Raw genomic sequence first — 12631 nt, forward strand, 5'->3', positions numbered from 1 at the left:
GACCACGACAGCTTCTGTAGCCTTCAGCAAGCGATCTCTGTACTCTGTCCTTGTCTATTTATTGTTGTTTGTCAAAGCCAAGAAAAGAAATATATATCACTATCTATCACTATATATCACATATATCACTAGCAAGCAAGATTATAGACGCTGTGTGGTTCCCTGCCCTCGTTACATCACGGGTGGGGACACACATCAGCTATTTGTTTGGGAGTGGAGCATGCCAGTCAGTTCTCGAGGGAGCTGACTGTGGGCATTGCGAGAAGCTGTCCGCGAGGACGCTCCGCTCCCGCCGGGCGTTCTCCGAGGAGGGCGGTTCGGTTCGCGGTCCCCGCGCGGGTCTCTCTGTTGCCGAGGCACGGAGACGACTCGCATTTCGGGGTTCGCAAATGGATCTGACAGCGGGGGTTGGGACGAGCTCAGCTCTATCTCAGCTTTCACATGCCAGATCTAGTGGACTGCGATTTCCAGTTCCGAGGAATTGGTATCGTTAGTGTTTTGTTTTAAAAAGAAACAGTACAAAACAAATAAAAATGTTAAGAGAAAGGCAGATGTTTGACTTTTAAATGAATGAATAAATAAGTCAGCTCATATCTGCTGAATAAAGAGGAGCTTTTAAAAGGAGGTTTTATTTATGCTTTTGCCAGTTAAAATTTTACTGGCTAGCTGAACATTATGAGATTGAAAAATAAATAAGAGTTTTTAGATTAATTTTATCTTACCCACCCAGCAAAAACTCGTTGAAAAGACGTTGAAAAGACGACATTGCTAGACGTCTAAACTACGTTAAAATTTGGTTGAAAAGTGAAAGGTGAAAAGCCGTCTTTTTCAGGTCGTTGAAAAGACGTCTTTTTCGGGTCGTTGAAAAGACGTCTTTTTCTGGTAGTTGTAGTCTATAAAAGGACGTCCCATTCACGTTTAAATTAGGTTGTAAAGTGAAAGTTGAAAAGACGTCTTTTTTTAGGCATAATTTTCATGGATTCATGATTATATTTAATATTCCTAATTAATTACTGTCAAAATAAGACAATTCACAAAAGTTTATCAAAACATTTATTGACACATAAAATACATCTTTCAAGGAAAAAAAACTTCCCTGATCACACATCAAGCCCACATTTGATCAAATATAGCCTAAACACTGCAATATTGTGAAATATTACCACAATAAAAATAACTTCTCTATAAATTTATAAATAAATATACATATAAATATATAATAAAGTGTCATTTATTCCTGTGATGGCCAAGCTGAATTTTCAGCATCATTACTTCAGTCTTCAGTGCCACAAGATCATTCAGAAATCATTCTAATATGGTGATTTGATTCTCAAGAAACATTTATGATTATTATCAGTAGTACTGCTTCATGTTTTTTTTTTGGAAAATGATTCAGCTTTCAGTATTCTTTGAAAATAACTTTCAAAAGAGCAGCATTTATTTGAAACAATTTTTCAAAAACAATTTAAAAGACTTTAACTGTGACTTGATCAAATGAATCCATCTTTTCTGTATAAACATCATTTTATCATTTATTGATAAACATCAAAACAATAAATCTTTAAAACATTGAAAATGTTTATAAAACAGACTAATTATAACCACATTAGAAAACATTAAAGGTATAGTTTACACAAAAATGTAATTGTCATTAATTACTTACTCTCATGTCGCTCCAAACCCATAAGACTTTTGAATATATTTTTAACAGATGCCTTGTGTGTGCAAAAAACAAAACAAAATGATGTATCGCCGATACAGGTTGCACCATGAGATGACTGACTCTCACGCCAACACAACACTGATGAATCGTGGTGCTCTGTGAACACGTGTTCAGCATTCACATCGCTTCATAATGTTGAGGTTAAACCATTGGAGAGAAAGTTATCATGAGCATTGTAATGTTTGAAACGGATGTCATAACAAATGTCAGTAGAACGGGATGATTTTAAAACAAGTGGTTCATTAATTAATCCGTACGATTTTAATAGAGTGTTTTCACTACACGTCATCAATCCGGAAGTCGGTCATTTTGGAGGCACTGAACGTAAACAATGCCACTGAACTGAACAGACTTGCATATTTGGCTGATTATTGCTGCTGAAAAATGGCCGTGTTTTGGTCTGTACTAATAGGTCACACCGGGAAAAAAAACATTTCAAGTTCTATAGACTGCCTAAAGTTAAAGAGAAGAGTGCAAAAAATGGATGAAAGAAAGTGTTTGTGATGAAGGTGTTTGTAGTTGAGAGGCAAAGCATCAGCCACATGTGTAAATGAAGCGTTGACTATGGCTAAAATGTTAAAGTAAAGTAGTTAACTATGGCTACATTCACACGGTCAGTCCAAATCTGATGTATCTTTGTATCCGATTGGGATCTGATCTAAAATGATGTCTACACTATGTATCGCAACTGTTCAGATCCGAGTCGTGTGTTCATGCAGCTCTTTGGAAATATGGCAATGACATTGCGTTGATGGAGGGGTTTGCATTTGCAATAGAGATGTTGTCTTATTTAAATTTTACAACATGGAAATGTGTAGCCGCCGTGCTGGACTGGTGTTTTGAGCTGCAGAACTAGAGGAGGCTGGTGTGCACAGCTTTTTTCCGTGCTCGTATCTGCGCCGGTTTCAAATATAAAGCGCTTGTCCGGCACTTTGCAACAACACAGCCTTGTTTCGGCAGCGACTTTTAGCATGTTCCCTATTACAATGTCTGACTTTAAAATTTGCGTGGCGTGAGAAAGTCACATACCACGCGAAATCTGATCAGAGCGTTCGGACTGAAGCAGATTTCCAGATATGTGATTTAATAGGATTGTGGACATATGGATGTAGCTTGAAACGGATTTCATGTGCTTTTTTTGGACTGACAATCTGAACGTAGCCTATGTGGGATAAGAAATAGAAGGATGAATAGCAGTAAGGGCTAGAGAAACTAGCTCGTTCAGATCTTTACCAGATATTAACTTTAGTTCGTCAAAAATCCACGCTCTTTCCTGCTTACTAAGTCTAGCCTATATGATTTTGCAGCTTCCATGTGTTTTTTTCGTAGTTAAGACATCATAAATTAGTGTAACAATGTGTTTAGTAGTACATAAACAGTGCAATCAATGCTGTTGTTTACATCCGAGTATCTCGAATATAGCCGCGCATCCGGGTAACTGGCCAAATCGTGACGTGGGTGCAAACCCTCTATTGATTATTTTTATAATGTCTTACGTTTCTGAAGCTTGAAAGTGGTAGTTGCATAAACTGTGAAATTGAGGGACAGAAACCTCTCAGATTTCATTAAAAATATCTTTCAAAGATGAACGAAAGTCTTACAGGTTTGCAACGACATGAAGGTGAGTGACGAACATTTTTGGTTAAATTCTACACATTAAATCAGTTCCCTCAGAGGCACCAACAGATATCTTCCTGATCTCCGATCTTCTGGTTCTTCTGCTCCTTCCACCATCCCAACCCCGGATTATTAAGCCACGACTTAAGTTTTTACTTGAAATGCTTTAGCCTGGTGAGAAAGAAAACAATAACCAAAATGTACATTTAAAAAAACAAAAAAAACAATGGCTGTCCGAAACGTAAAGTATACACTTGAGTTTTTCCTATACATATACGTGCAAGATTTCAGTCACAGATAAATTGTAAATGTTTGCTTGATCAGACATTACATGTTTATGCTGAAATATAATATTGGTTTTTGTTTTAAAATCATCTAGTTCTAGTAATCAGGGTAGTTCACTTTGAAATTAATTTTTGGTATGTTTTAGCCTACCTCAAGTGCATCCAAGATGTAGGTGTCTTTGTTTCCGCAGTAGTTTCAATTTTTATATTTTTAGGTCATTTTTAGTTGCAGGTCTATGGTCACCACTTAATAGAGCATGCACAGAGAAGTCCAAATTAAACATGATTTAATGACTCGTATATGTACACATTGATGGCCTAAGACACGAAACGAGCAGATTGTGAGAAAACGAACAGTATTTATATCATTTTTACCTCTTGTAACCACAGCCACGTCCAAGTGATGTGAAGGCGCAGGCTCTTCGGTCTGCGCAAGCGCCGGAAAGCGCCGAAAGTGATCTCTAATTGTTTACACAGAGATTTCGGAAGTGTTACCTTTCACTGTGAAGATCTATTTAGATATAGAGGAAATCGCAATGGAAGACGATTTCGATATATCAACAGACAACGTTGAATAAGTACCATTTCAATTAGCCGTCTTACCTACAATCTCTGTTCTGTGTAAACAATGAGTGACGTACACGTGCGAGAGAGATCACTTCCGGCACTTTCCCGACACTTTCGCAGACCGAAGAGCCCACGCCCTCAGATCACTTGGACGTGGCTGTGGTTACAGATAAAAACGATATAAATACTGTTCATTTTCTCACACAAACCGCTCGTTTCGTGTCTTTAAGCCATCAATGTGTACTTAATTTACGAGTCATTAAATCATGTTTAATTTGGACTTCTCTGTGCATGCTCTTTGAGGTGGTGACCAGAGACCTGCATTATATGCCTGACCGACAAGAACGGTTTGACCTAAAAAAATCGAAATTGAAAATACTGTGGAAACAAAGACACCTAGGCTACATCTTGGATGCCCTCGAGATAAGCTAAAACATACCAAAAATGTATTTAAAAAATGAACAATCCCTTTAACCACTGACTACTGAGCTAGGGACCTGAGTGATAAGCACCCAGAGTTTAACACCTTGATTAGCTTGTTCAGGTGTGCTGGACTAGGTTAGAGGAAAACTTTGTTCTGAACATGACACATCAGAGATGCAGGATGACTGCTAGATTGATGACTTACAACAGTGGCATCCAGACCAGACCAGGGCCAGTGTTCTGCAGAGTTTCTGGTGATGTTTAGTCAGCTGCTCAGGTCTGATTAATTGGGGTTGGAGCTAACAATACTGAAAAGAGAAAGAAGACAACTGATATTATTAAGTTACATTATAAATAATTGGGGTTGGAGCTAACAATACTGAAAAGAGAAAGACACCAATATTATTACGTTATAAATAATTTGTTCTGTGTGTTCATTACCTGTACAAAGAATACGTCATCAATAAACTGTATTAATAACACTGTTTTGACGATTAGCTAGCTTAATTCCATTCATCCATTGACCAATTGCCAACAAAACCTTTACAAAACTATCAAAATAAATATCTAATCTACACATACAGTAAGATACGATTAAAAGCCCAAACTTACTGCTCAAGTCTAACGTTATAGTTAACCTAACTTACCTATAGTTAGCCTAACAGTTGAGATGCTAACGGACTTTTTCTAAGACACTAACCAAGCAAATATTCAACGGAAGTGAGTCTTTTACATAAAAGAAATTGTCGGAAACATTTTTATGTACTATTTGTGTAATTTTAGGGACTAAACTTACCTGAAAGTAGTGAAAACAACAGCGAGAGATGGAGCTGTGCTGATCGTTGTCAGTTGAGCTACCGCCCGGTTTCCATGGTAACGTTGTCTGCTCCAGTTCAAATGCGGCTCGAATGTTCAGCGCGTGCGCCCATTGATTAAAACACGCAGAGTTACGCAGCATTGAGATGGAGTGAATTATTTGACAATCAGCTGAAACTTGATGCATTATTAAGTGGATAGTAGGCCTGTGGCCATCGTCAAACTATAAAACAATGTTTTAAGTCATGTAGGCTAATAGTCTAATAATATAATATAGCTTTAAAAAATGGTAAACGTGCTGTAGATTGTTTTTTTTTTTTTTTTTTTGCAAAAACATTGATTAAAACCTACATAAGGCATGCACATATTTCCTCATATAGCCTACACAGATTACAGATGAAACATGAGGAACAATTATAAACTATTCTATGTATTTTTTAAATACATTCAAGTCCGCAGGCCAAGCGTTCTGGTTTGGAGGAAAATGCTTAATGTGTAGGCTAATTAAACGCGTTGCATTCATATTCTGGGCTCATCTGATTTTTTTGTACACAGCCTTTATTATGATTTTAGGCCTATCATAACGATTAATAAATGCACGCACAATTATCCGTGAACTTGATAAATGTTGCAGATATGTTTTACTATGCACAAAAAATGCCTTTCAACTTACCACAACTCAGCATGTCTCAAAGACATGAGACATATCTATAGAGAGCTGGAAATATCTTTAAACAAAACAATTCAAAACGAAAAGAAATAGGTACTCTCTGATTATGTAATCATTTTGTGCATTTCTCTCTCAAGGCGCGTTCGCTGCGGAGATGGAGATCTTCAACTTCATCTTTTGCAGCGGACACAGAAAACAGTTTATTAATAAAAATAAAATGCAATAAAAATCAATGCACGCGTGTCACCGGATTTACAAATGCACATCTTGCTTGTTGCACGCACACATATTATGTCGAAATAACAAGATATTGTGTGGAAATTACATTATTATTAATAGGCTACATAAGAATATTTGATTGAATGTTGAATGTTGTGCTTATTTTAATTTAAATTAAAACCTGAATTGTGATAATTACAATAATTGAATATGATATATTGAGTGGCTAAGTTTTGCTCATTTATTAAAAGTAGCCTTTTTATATAATTGTGAAGCTCCCCTGTCAATGATATAGCACCCCTTCAGCACCTGTTAAAAATGATCTGGCGCTGCCCTCAGACGGACCAAACAAAGGAGGCTACATTTTTCAAAGTCTTTTGGGCTAAATTTGGACCATACCAAACGGACCAAATAGAGACCAGTTTTCAACGTCTATTTTCGGGCTAAATTTTGACCAAATCAGACGGACCAAACAAAGACCAATTTTCAACGTCTATGTTTGGGCTAAATTTGGACCAAATCGGACGGACCAAACAAAGCCCAATTTTCAACGTCTATTTTTGGGCTAAATGAAGGCTATGACGGGCCGACTTGATTTAGCCCAAAAAACAACGTCTTAATGACGTCTGGTGCTGGGTGGGTAAAAACTAGAAAACTCTGTATCACAGCATCCTCGTCGGGGTTTATATTTTATGTGTTTAATCCCCAGATGTCTAATTATAGCAATGTTTGGGTATTTCAGTGTGGGTTAAAGAGACGCTTGCAAGCTTTCTCTCTCCCGAGTTGGTGTCATCGTTTTTAACCCCGACGTTACCCACCAGCCATCATAAATAATGAATAGCCTACATTTTTATTAGGCAGCCCTGGTGGGTATGGAATGAGTGTGAGGAGCGACTCTCTGAGGAGGGTAGCAGCGCTGCCAGTTCGGTTGTTCCCTCTGGTGTCCACAGAATTATATGTACACATGTTTTTCCCGATATAAAGATAATGGGAAAATAAAGATATAAATATGTCTGTTCTTCTGGACGCTCCGCTTTCAAGAAAACTATTAAATAATCCATTCAGCGGTGTTACAGAGGTTTCTTCCTCACCAATGTTCCTGAGACTGCTGGACAAGAGCAGTCTCGGCCTATTAAGCTCCTCGCAGCACAAGGTGCAAAACAACAGTCTATAGCCAGTTAGAGATATGCAAGATCTGAGGACTGTTTTATCTCTAAAAAAGCTTGGACAAAGGGGAAGCCCTGACGCTGAGGCGGTCAGGCTTCCAAGGGTGGTCCCCTCTGGGGTAGGGACGGTTTTGAGAAATCGTTTCTCCTCAGTGCCCTTTGGGGCGCGACTCTCTGAGGAGGGTCGCAGCACTGACGGTTCGGTTTCCCTGCCGGTTCGCTGTTTCAGGGCACCAAGGGCCCCGTCCACACTACTGCGTTTTCGTTTAAAAACGTAGACCTTTTGCTACGTTTGCACCTCCCGTCCACACTAGTGTTAATTTCGTTAACGAAAACTAAACGAAAATATTTTCGTCAACGCACATTTTTCACCGAACGAAAACTAGACGAGACGAGACTAAAATCCCCACTAATAAACAATAACTGGGAGTAAATCAGAAATAATTTTCGTAGACTAATAAAGACGAGACGAAAATGCAGTTCGGTAAATAAAGACTGGGCTAAAATCTATGGACATTTTAGTTCACGAACAAAGACGAGACGAAAATTACATATTATTATATGATATGGTTTTGTTTTGTCAAATCCTGTCTCCTCCGCCGCCTCCTCCTCGTCAGCTCTTCCGCCACACATCCACTTTCAAACCTGGAGCGGGCGGGCACAGTCAGAGTAGCCTACACACAACACATGAGCAGACAGGAGCTGGATTCACGGTGAGGCGGCGGCGACAGGTTAAAAGTAAAACATGCTTTGCACGGGGCTCGGGAGAAAGAAGAGACGTGATATATGGACACATTTTGTTACAATGATACTAATGATGGCTAACTTAGCATTTAGTATCCAGGCTGGCTATGTTACGTTAGCTTCTTAGCACGTAGCGACCGTAGCCACTTGTTGATAGAATTGTATGTGAAGTTAAATTTATGCTAACTTAGATATGTTATACTGGCCGGGCAACTATAGTTTCAGTTAAATTTGATTAAAGACAGACGCTTTAAAAAGATTAGTTAAAAAGATTTCATACGTTCTAGCAAGCTATGCCTTGTTTCACCTTAAATACTGTACCTTTATATACCATGTGAACTAGCTGGCAGGAAAGCACTTTTGTTGTTTTAGTTGGAGTTTTTTTTTTTTTTTCTTCACAACATTGACCTCAAATCTATTTATTTTTTTATTCTATGTGAACTAGCTTTAAACAGCCAGCACTTGTGTTAAGTTCATAATACACTTTTATTTTATTTATTTGTTTCCTTTGTCCGGTGTATTTTATTTGTTTTAATGCAAGCATTTGTGTTTGTGTCTTTGAACCTTAACAATGTTCAAAATAAATATGCAAATATTGTCAGAACATCTTCCATGTCTGCATGTGCTCCTTAAAATTGTGTTTTTTATCAAAAAGATGAGAGAAAATGTTGAATTGTGAAATAATTTTAGGAAATGTTAAATATTATCTGCTGACAAAAAAGTAAAAGGTTAAAATGATGTCCTGACTAAAACTAGACTAAAATGTTGACAGTTTTTTTTTTACTAAAACTAAACGAATAAAATTATGTTTTCTTGGACTAAAATAAAGACTAAAATGCTCGACTTATAGTCGACTAAAACTAGACTAAATAAAAATGGGATGATGTCGACTAAATGTGATAAAAACTAACAAGCGATGTTGAAACTGGACTAAAACTGAAACTAAATTTAAAAATGGCTGGTAAAATTAACACTAGTCCACACTAAAACGGGAAAAACGAAGACCTAAAACGGAGAAGTTTAGAAACGCTGCAGCTGCGTTTTGCGTTTTGAATATCCGGAGGGCGTTTTAGTGTGGACGAGACAAAACTGAGAACTTCAGAAACGCTGACGCAGAGGCTGGCGCTTGGCTTGTGTGTTATCAGTCATGACGTATCCTTCCCTGATTCGTCATTCAATGTTTACACCGGCACGCGCATGCCCAGTATTGGTGAATGGTCACGTGATCCGCGTTTTCAGTCGTTTTAATGTGGACGGAGATGGTTTCTAATACGCAGATAAAACGCTGGTGTGGACGGAGATCGTATTCGTTTTAATTCTCCGTTTTTAAACGAAAACGCAGTAGTGTGGACGGGGCCAAGGTCTCAGTGTCCCCAAATGAGCCTTAAAAAAGAGCAGTCAGTTCGGTTTCCCTGCCGGTTCGCCGTTTCAGGGCGCCGAGGTGCCTGCTTTATCCAACAGTCCTCTGAGGAGGGTCGTAGGAACTAAGCTAGTTAAGAGATAAGCAGATCTGAGGACTGTCATCATCTCTAATAAAGCTTAGACAAGAAAACGAGGCTTCTGAGGGCTCCTCCGGGGCAGGGACGATTTTGAGAAATCGTTTCTCCTCGGCAACCTCTGGGGTGCGACTCTTTGAGGGTCAGTTCGGTTGTTTCCTGCCGGTTCGCCATTCAGGACACCGAGGTGTCGGCGTCCCCATACGATCCTCCGAGGAGGGTTGTAGAGCGGTCAGTTCGGTTGCTCACTGTCGGTTCGCCGCTTCAGGGCACCGAAATGATTGTTCAAGCAAATCCAGAGGCCAGTCTTGAGAGACTGGTTCCCCTAGTAGAATTTCTGGCAGCGTGAAAACTACTGCCACATATTTCTCAGTGGAAAAAATATGTGGCAGTCCTGCACACTATAGAAAAGGGTTTCAGAATACAGTTCGGTTCTTGTCCGCCCAGATTTCTAGGGGTCCTCCTCGTAGTGGTGGACCCGAGCAAGCTTTGGTTATGGAGCAGGAAGTATTGACACTTCTGTAAAAGGAGCTGTAGAAGGGATTCCTCCTCCCAGCAGACAGCCATTACTTCATTGTTTCTGAAAGAGGATGAGGTGTTGCGGTCCTACTCTGGACCTGTGTCAATTAAACAGCAGGTTTCAGAATCTTAAGTTCAATATGCTTAAATATGATTGTGCCACAGATTCAGTCCGAGGACTGGTTTCTCTCAATAAACTTAAGGGACGCTTACTTATCTTTCCATCCTCATCACAGGAGGTTCCTGAGGTTTGCTTTCGGGGGTGAAGCATACCAATATTGGGTTCTCCTATTCAGCCATGGTTCTCACCCCACACCTTTGTTTTCAATATGCGTGGATGCAGCTCTGGCTCCTCTGGACTCCAGGGCATTTGTGTATTATACTATCAATGATTTATTGATCCTAGCTCAATCTGAGCATGTGGCAGTTCGGCATTGAGATGTCGTTCTGTCTCATTTTAAGATGTTGGGGGTTGTTGCTCAACGCCAAGAAGAGTGTGCTCTGAGGACCACTTTTCTAGGTGTAGCCTTTTACAGCAGTAAATGGGGTATATATCATGGCAGCTGCGTCCAACGTAATTACTTTTGGCCTTCTGTACATGAGACCCATGCAGTGATGGCTCAGGACCAAAGGGTTTTCTCTGAGGAGAAAAACGTTTTTCGCATGATCAAGGTCACGCGGCTTTGCCTTCGTGCTTCGGTCTTGAGGAAGAACCTTGGTTCCTCGCCCAGGCCCACTGTTGGGGGCTTCTTGTCGACGCATAATGTTATCGACGGATGCTTCCCTCACAAGTTGGGGGGGTATATCTAGGCCAGTTACTCACTGTCAAGCATTTTTTATACTGGTGTCTCTCATGGCAGCTGTGTCCAACGTAGTTACTTTTGGCCTTTTGTACATGAGACCCATGCAGTGATGGCTCAGGACCAAGGGGTTTTCTCCGAGGAGAAAAACGTTTCGCATGATCAAGGTCACGCGGCTTTGCCTTTGTGCTTCGGTCATGTCGAAGAACCTTGGTCCCTCGCCCAAGCCCAGTTTGGGGGCTTCTTGTCGATGCATAATGCTATCGACGGATGCTTCCCTGACAAGATGGGAGTGATCATGAGTGGTCGCTCGGCGAATGGTACTTGGCAGGACCATCTACCTTTTAGCACATAATTGGCTAAAAGTGATGGCGGTATTCCCGAAAATCTCAATACGTCCTGCCAGACCCTAGAGGTCACTATGTGTTTGTCCTTTTGGATAAAACACTGATGGTCTCGTATATCGGAGCAGATATCCTGTTGAGGCAGGGGCTGAGGCCCAGGGAATGGAGACTCACCCCCGAGGTGGTGGAGCTTCTTAGGGAGAACTAAAGTCAGTCGACATTTCACATCGTTGGTACAACGCATTGCTCTATTTGGTTCTCCCTCACACATCCAGCTCTGCTTGGACTGGATGTGATGTATTAGGTGTGGTTAACACTACACCAGTACGCATTTCCCGATATCTTTGCTCCTGGGAGTTCACCCTCATTTGGAGTTTGGATACTGTGGCTTGGCCTCTGAGGGGGCCCGGCTCATAGAATTCCATCTCTCGACTGAGGTCGTTGAGACCATTCTCCAATCCAGAGCTCCTTCCACGAGAGAAACTATAAGCATTGAAATGGAAATTATTCTCCATCTGGTGTGGCGCACATCACCAAGATCCTGTTAACTGCCCTGTTGATAGTACAGTTCTTGATTTCTTGCAAGACTGTTTCTCTGCTGGATTATCTCCTTCTACCTTAAAGGTTTACGTGGCGGCTATATCGGCCTACCACACCCCTCTGGGGGATACTTCTATCGGGAGAGATCCTCTAATTACTAGTTTTTCTCTGTGGTGCATGAGGTTGAAACCTGCACTGCACTCAGAGCACCGGCTTGGGATTTGGCCATTGTACTTGAGGGTCTGGTTTTGGCTCCCTTTGAGCCCATTGAAGAGGTTTCAGAAAAATTCCTCACTTTGAAAACATTTCCCCTTGCTGTTTCATTTACCGGAGATTAGGAGATTTGCTTGGCCTGTCGGTTGCTCCTTTATGCCTGGAATCTGCACCGGGTATGGTGAAAGCATTTCTATACCCTAGACCGTGGTATACTTCTTAGGTCCCAGTTAATTTTTGGGGGCCTAATAGTGCTGCAGGCCTTTTATCCTCCACCTTTTAATACCCCAGGAGCCGGTTGCACCAACAGGGCTTTACTAAGCTTGGTCCTAACTGCTAAGTAGGTCTTAGTTAAGACCAGTCTTTAGAGTTGACCTAACGTCGGTTGCACCAACCAGGCTTAAGCCAAGGCTTAACTACGCCTGGTCTTAGCGATGCGTGTTCATGTGAATGGCCATGGAACTCTAGCGGTTGCCTAGCAGCGTGCGTT

The 12631-nt window shown here is 40.6% G+C and overlaps 1 long non-coding RNA gene across 1 annotated transcript; it reads right to left on the reverse strand.

The window, feature by feature from the left end:
• Positions 1-3094: 3094 nt before the first annotated feature.
• Positions 3095-6599, reverse strand: LOC120461495 (uncharacterized). Its single transcript, XR_016169864.1, has 3 exons — positions 5411-6599; positions 4820-4922; positions 3095-3511 (listed from the first exon to the last, which is right to left on the reverse strand). It is a non-coding gene; the product is annotated as an uncharacterized LOC120461495 (long non-coding RNA).
• Positions 6600-12631: the final 6032 nt, after the last annotated feature.

The sequence above is a fragment of the Pimephales promelas genome, chromosome 10 (genome assembly GCF_988280905.1).
Source record: "Pimephales promelas chromosome 10, fPimPro1.hap1.1, whole genome shotgun sequence".
Taxonomy (NCBI): domain Eukaryota; kingdom Metazoa; phylum Chordata; class Actinopteri; order Cypriniformes; family Leuciscidae; genus Pimephales; species Pimephales promelas.